We start from the raw sequence: 7,136 nt of genomic DNA, 5'->3' as shown, positions 1-7,136 counted from the left end.
GTAGGTGGAAAATACAAACTTCAGCATTCACAGACTGAGGCGTCCATCTGTATCCATAATAAAGCACATATGAAGACTATACCGGAGCCTCTGTCGTTACGAGCACTTAACCTCAGGCGGTTTTGGTACGAACATGCAATGAATAAGTGAGGAAAGATGCATTGACTCTTTGAATTTGACTTTCTGGAGAGGAGATCACCATTACATCACTTCTTGGTGAGTAGCAGTGTCTATTGTTCTCACTGCTCATCTGCCAGTATAAAGTACATGAGGAAATAATATAGAAATCAAAGCCATTTTAATGGCAATACTTCAGCGTTATGATGACTCTCAAATGTTGTCAAGGTGTAATCCAATGCTCTGCTTTAACACAGATCCAGACCCTGGACTCTGAGGAACTCTGAAACCCAGAAAAAAGGACTCCCCTGGTGAGGGGTGTGGCTTAAGTGTTGTTCCAAGTGACTGGTATTTAAGGCCTCATTGATTCCACAGGAGTGCTTTTGATTGGCCTTGATGAGATGGAGTGATTTCTGCGCCTCATCTAAAATGAGCTTTGCTCTTGAGGTAAAAACAAAACATATGCCCTGATACAGAATCTTCCACCCTTTCGTCCCAGTCTGGAAATCACTGAGCTAGGAGTTTGCTTTCACAAATAAGCTACAGTCTCTTACTGCACACCAGTAAGGTGGAGCTCCATGGGAGGTTGTAGATTTGTGAATCTATGGAGAATGCATTATGTCTCATTGCATTTGAACAAGCTGATCAAGGTAACAATCCATGTTTTTAGATGTGTAACTTAATCATCAAACTCCTGGAGTGATCTACAGAAGCCCTGCTGTGAAACAGTGAAAAAGTCATGAATATGAATATGTCAAATGAGATATTCCAGGTAAGAGCCTGTGATGAGTGGGCCAATTATCCCAAAACAGGACATGTGGGTCTTCACAGGTTGGAGCCCCATGCTGAGAGACACTGGCCCACTTTGAGGGGAGAGGTCACGCAAGGTCAGGGTTTATCAGGTCAGGAACAGACCTGAAGAGATTAGCACTGAACTCTCACCATAATTAATGAAGTACACAATACTCTCAGGTGCTTGTTTGAAGTGAGTGTTTCAGTCAGATTGATACTGAGAGAGAGAGACTCAATCATTAGCCCTGTTTGGAAACTTTGAGGGCTTTTATTGACAACCTTTCAAACTTTCAAACATTTGCTCTCTCCACTTCATCAAAATTACAGAGCAAATCATCGCTGCTCGCCTGGAAAACCAAAACAGACATAGACCATGAATAATTTAAAAGTGCTCTAAAGTATCAACCCTTTTTAAGATTTTCTAATAAATAAAAAGAACAAAACATAGTTGTTCTGTTAAACAGGGATGTGGTTGGACTTGCTTAAGGGGGATTTATAGCCCCTCAAATAAGCTGTAAACACGTAAAATACAGAACCGTCCCTTATTTTGACACTAAAATATGTGTTTCCATATTGAACCGCTATGTGCTGCATAGTATTTTCATTGTATTGTAGTTATTGCATTTTTATAGCATTGGTTAGTATTTTTGGGGTTAAACTATTAAGACGGATGATTTCTTTGAGACAATGTTACTGCAATAGTGTGTCAGTGTCATCCCCCACTTCAAAAGCAAAAATGTGTTGACCACGCTGCATGCAAATTTAACATGTAATTTCTGTTGTTGTTGACTTGGAAGTAGTTAGCCGTACAGGCCTGGCTGGAACGAAACCAAAATCAGACTTTCAAGCATGCAAGGAGAAATTTCTGACTCATTTCCCTCAGCAAAGATTTGAAGTGGCCCAAACATTAAAAAAGCTGTGGTAATGAAAGCTAGGTAGCTAACATGCTAACTGAATTTCATTCAGTGCAATGTAATACTATCTCCACAACAAAGCACGTAACACCAGACAGTTTCAGAAGATTGTAGCAATTTAGCCGAGCTATGCTAATGTCTAGCTTAGGCTACAATGCTAATTCACTATAGCAAACTAGCTAAGTAGGAAAATAAATAATTAAGTGTAGGGTTAGCCATTGTGTATTATATTTAAAAGACATATTTATGGTTTTGTAGGATCAGTATATAGCTAGCTGTAGATTGCTAACTTCACTATAGCAAAGTTAGCAGTGTCTCAGGGTAATGCTTACATGCTAACCCCCCGACTGTAACAGGGCCTCTTTTAATATGAAATTCTGATTATGCCACTGCATTGTATTTCCAGATTCTATCCCAGGTGTGAATTAATCCATTATGCTTTTCCCAAAAATATTTCTATAAATCTAGAGTGATCTGCCTGTCAGGATTAGCTTCGGTAAGATGCATTTTTAATTTGTTTTCTTTGACTCAATGTTTTAGGCGTCCACACACAGTGAGCTTTGCCAGCCAAATCTGCCTCGCAGGCAAATTTTATTCCACATTTTATTCCCACAAACACACAGCTGAGAGGGTTTAAATTCCCACTCAAACTCTCCAAGAGGGGCTTTCAAAAACCCACTTCCAGCTAATCGTCACATGCACACACTCACACACACACACTCACTCCTGAAGAGGCTTTACACACCCTACTTCTAGCTCACCGTCAGACACCCTCAGGAGCTCAGGAGATAAATTTGGTTTGAGGATGGTAAGCCACACACACACACACACACACACAATTTGCTGGTGGTTACACTCCTCTGCAATTCTCCAGTGAAACTGAAATGAAAGTCACACATGCCTGCAGGGGAAAAAACTGCTCAGCTCCTCACTCCCAAACTCGCCCAAACCCTCACTGTCTCACACTCGCCATTCAGATCCCCTCGGCTAACCACACTTTACCTCACACACACCACTGCACTGACCTATGCCGGCTCCACCCACAAATTCCCACTTTCTTAACAATCGTAGCTTTGCATCATTGTAACTTAATGTTTGTAAAATCTTCATTCAAGTCACTTAATTTTTACTTTGAAGTGTAAACAGAGGTGGTTAGTACCTGGTTACATTACTCAAACACACGTGAACAGTGAAGGTGAGCATTTTCAAATCAAAAGAAAACAGAACCTCCTAGCTCCATTAAAGCATGTTTACAGATGAAGGGATCAACCCTATTCAATTTAAAAGTAAGTGCATAATTGAAAATGATTGAATCTTGTCATTCTAGGACATTTTTATTGGTTTTGACTCTGGTCATGCAAAGCAGTGGGTGTGGAACCTACCGAAATACTTGGAACACACCCTGTACAGTGCACCAGTCCACCACAGGCCACAACACACTCAGTCACTCACACCTGTGGACAATGCTGCACAGCCAATTCATTTACCTTTAACTTGTGTGTTTGGACTGTGCGAGGAATCCCTGAGGAATTCCACATAGACACACTGAGAACCCACTGCTAGATGTGTGACAGTGACACTACATGCAGTGAACCTCTGCCTCATGCTTCTTTATAAAGAAAAGCCATAAAAACTGTACTTACTATCAGACGTATTCAGTTCTTTTATTTGACCTCTTATTTTACCTTTAGTATCGGCTCATACCCAAGCTGCTCTACACAACCCAGTGAATCTTTGCAATTCCAGTGTTGCTGTAACACCCTACAAAGCATGTGCAGCCTCATGATTGTACCTACAAAAGAAAGCATTATATTGAAACCTAGAGTCGAAAGTCAAATGAAGGTAATTGACCTTTTTAATACAGCACTGCTCTTTTCATCTCTTCCAAACAGTCTCTTAGGTCACTGTTGAAACCTGAGTGTGGCTCTATAGCTGTTGTGTTTTTATAGATTTAACACTCCACTGCTCTGTTGTCCAGTGGTGTCCATGCTGACCAGCTCCTGCTCCACTGAGGACTGGGCCTGGTAGGAGTCTATTCTTCTAAAAAAAACACCAACACAATCAATGACAGAGACAAACCACAAGCCAGGAGATTTATTTTAATTCTTCAACATAATTTGAACAACAGATGTTCTGTATGTTTTGTGTGACTGATTTGACTTCAAATGGCGGGTAATGGAAATGTGTGTGTGTGTTAAAATATCGTGAGTTAAAATACAACCAACTCCTTTTTGGAGCAGATTTAAGACAGAATCTAGATTCATGAAAGCTGACCATTTAATTTCATTACTGCAGTTTTCATGGACTTGTTTCAGCTCTCATTTCTCAGTAGCAGTTAACAGAGTCCAACATTTCACACATACAGACTCAGCAGTGTCCTAGTTAATCTAATAAGTGAGTTATGAGGAAGTATTTTGATATGATTAAATGAGTTCCAATGATCAGGGGTGGGTTCCTTTTCATCAGAAGAGTCAGCAGAAAGATGATTTGGTTAAATATTAAATTTGTTAGATGACAATGATCATCATCATCATCTTATTTCCATTTAATCCATTTCAGATTTACGATGTCAACAGGGCAAGCAATGAAATCCACGCATTTATGTCCTCTTCAGGTTCCACGAACTCCTCCTTGGGGATCCCCAGATGTTCCCAGGCTAGCTGGGAGATATAATCCCTCCGGTGGGTCCTGGGTCTACCCTGGAGCCTACTCCCTGTTGGCTGTGCCTGGTGTAACTCTGGCATGAGGCGTCCAGGATAACCAGGTTTTGTCTTTTATATTTGGTGTCTAGTAGTTAGACAAAGCAAGGAAAATGTATATTTTTATAATATTTTACACACATGATGGTGATTCAAAGTGACTCACAATGACAGAGAATAATAATAATAATAATAATAAAAACATGAAAATAATGGCACTTATGATGACCTGAGGTCCAACAACTCACAAAAGGGTCGTAATATTTCAAAAGTATTTCGTAAAGTGCATTGCACAGGTGAAATAAAAGTCAATAAACACATAGATTATACAAAAGGAATAAAAATAAACAGAAAATAGCCATTATATTTACATTAAACTGGATTAGGAACACCAAACTTGTATCTACACTCATTTTCCACGCAGCAACTCCAGCAGCACTGCTGTGTCTGATCCACTCTCACCAGCACAACACACACTACCACACCGCCACCACGTCAGTGTCACTGCAGCGCCAAGAATGATCCACCACCCAAATCATACTTGCTCTGTGGTGGTCCTGTGGGCACCCTGACCATTGAAGAATAGGATGAAATGGGGATAAAGTATTCAGAGAAACATGTGGACTACAGTCTGCAATTGTATAACAACTGTGCCCCTGTACGGTCAGTGGAGCTGATAAAATGGACAATAAGTGAATATACAAGGTAGGTGTTTCTAATCCAGTGATCGTTCAGTGTAGAGAATAAAATATAGGATTTACAGAATTAAAAAGAGGATATTTATAAATATAGGCTCAAGAATACAAGTACAACAGAACCAGAAAACCAGAGAACGCCTATGTTCTGACACTGTTTGAACAATATAATCTCACCTGAGAAGAGCCCTTTGAGATGCTGTGAAAGCACAAATTCCATTGACCCTGAAAGAGCAAGAAGCACACAATCTCGGTACAACAGGTGTGGAGAAACACGGCATGTGATTCCTTTGAAGAAAACAGCAGATATGAGGAGATAGAACTCTGAGTTAGGCCCTTAGGAGAAGCTGTGTGCTCAGTATTAGACCTGAGACCACAGGTCCCCTTCATTTCCATCTGGCCAAAACTGTCCGCTATTATTAGCTCCTCGTCATTCTCAGCTGAAAGATGGACAGATAGGTGCTATTTCTCAATGGGCCAATGTGGCACAGATGTGTGAAAAAATGATTCACGGCAAAAGGCATGTGTCAGCCCAGCAGCAGGAGAGAGCCCCGGGTCTGGGACGGCATGAAGAGGATGATGTCAGCTCTAATGGAGAAGGCCGTGGGGTGCCAATGCCGCTTCACCTCATGAGAATGAAGCCAGAGCCAGTGGAAGAATGACATCCTCTCCGGCAGCCTGGAGAAATGTGGAATAGCTTAGCAAAAAAAAAAATCTAATTTACACAGTTTTCTGCCTTAGCTCAAGAGCAGTCAACCAGCCAACACATGTCTGACCTCTCAGGCGTCCTTCTTTAGTTTTGTACTGAAGCTAATTTACAATGGAAGCTAACAGAACCATATTAATGTGGTTTAGGAGAGTAGTGTTTATTTTTATAGTCAATAATAAGCCATATTGTGCTCTAAACCATAACATCATATCTGCCCAACCTAATTAAAGCCCTGGGTGAGGTTTGAGTATTTGAAAAGAGGATGTGTTAAAGTCCTAACATCAGGAGATTGCCGGCTCGATCCCTGGAGATGTCTCGGATGTCCAAGCCCAGGGGTTCAAGAATGACTCGTTCTCTGAATGAATATAGTGATATAGAGCAAGGGTCACAGTCAGCTGATGTGACATATCTGTGCAGTTTGCCTTCTAGTGCTGTGGATTGATTAAAAACAAAGAAAAATATCGAATTAATCACAGAACTTGCTGCAGTTAATAATGATTAATCACATTGTCCCTTCTTAAGATTGAAATATAATGATGGATATTTAAATAAATGTAAGATTATATTATTATTGTCAGTTGATTAAAAAATATAATCACAACAATAATGTTAAAATGGTAGTAATGCCTTGTATTTTAGGAATGAAGATAAATGTTGAGAGTAAACCCTTCTTTTTGATTTTTGAATTAGAAATCCTTAAATTACACAATAAAAGTTTCAAGGAGAGCTTTAGCATCAGACACATAAGCTTAAAAGGAGAAAATTACCAACACAGCACAGCTTCTGGCTCAGAGAGAGAGAGAGAGAGAGAGAGAGAGAGAGAGAGAGAGAGAGAGAGAGAGAGAGAGAAATAGAGAGAGACAAAGAGAGAGAGAAATAGAGAGAGAGAGAGAGAGAGAGAGAGAGAGAGGAGGGAGAGAGAGAGAGAGAGACAAAGAGAGAGAGAGAGAGAAAGTGAGAGAGAGAAAGAGAGAAAGAGGGAGAGACAGAGAGAGATTTAATCTCAGTATGAATAAAATGTAATCTACATTCTGAATTCAACAGTACGTTCTGTGAAGAGTAAACAATGGGTGGAATATGTGGCTAAGTTTGTTAAAATGTTTAATTTGCGCTAAAAATTGTATGTTCAATTGTACGTTAACTTGTACGTTAAATTTCCACTAGGCACCAATTTTGACAGCACTATTGCATTTTCCTCTGGTGTGTGGAG

General features: G+C 40.1%; 1 long non-coding RNA gene across 1 annotated transcript; it reads right to left on the bottom strand.

The window, feature by feature from the left end:
- Positions 1 to 3,961: 3,961 nt before the first annotated feature.
- On the bottom strand, positions 3,962 to 6,587 carry LOC136700379 (uncharacterized). Its single transcript, XR_010803738.1, has 3 exons — positions 6,207 to 6,587; positions 5,395 to 5,895; positions 3,962 to 4,610 (listed from the first exon to the last, which is right to left on the bottom strand). It is a non-coding gene; the product is annotated as an uncharacterized lncRNA (long non-coding RNA).
- Between the last annotated feature and the right edge of the window lie 549 nt (positions 6,588 to 7,136).

The sequence above is a fragment of the Hoplias malabaricus genome, chromosome 6, assembly GCF_029633855.1.
Source record: "Hoplias malabaricus isolate fHopMal1 chromosome 6, fHopMal1.hap1, whole genome shotgun sequence".
Lineage (NCBI taxonomy): Eukaryota > Metazoa > Chordata > Actinopteri > Characiformes > Erythrinidae > Hoplias > Hoplias malabaricus.
This window is presented reverse-complemented; position numbering and strand designations above follow the sequence as displayed.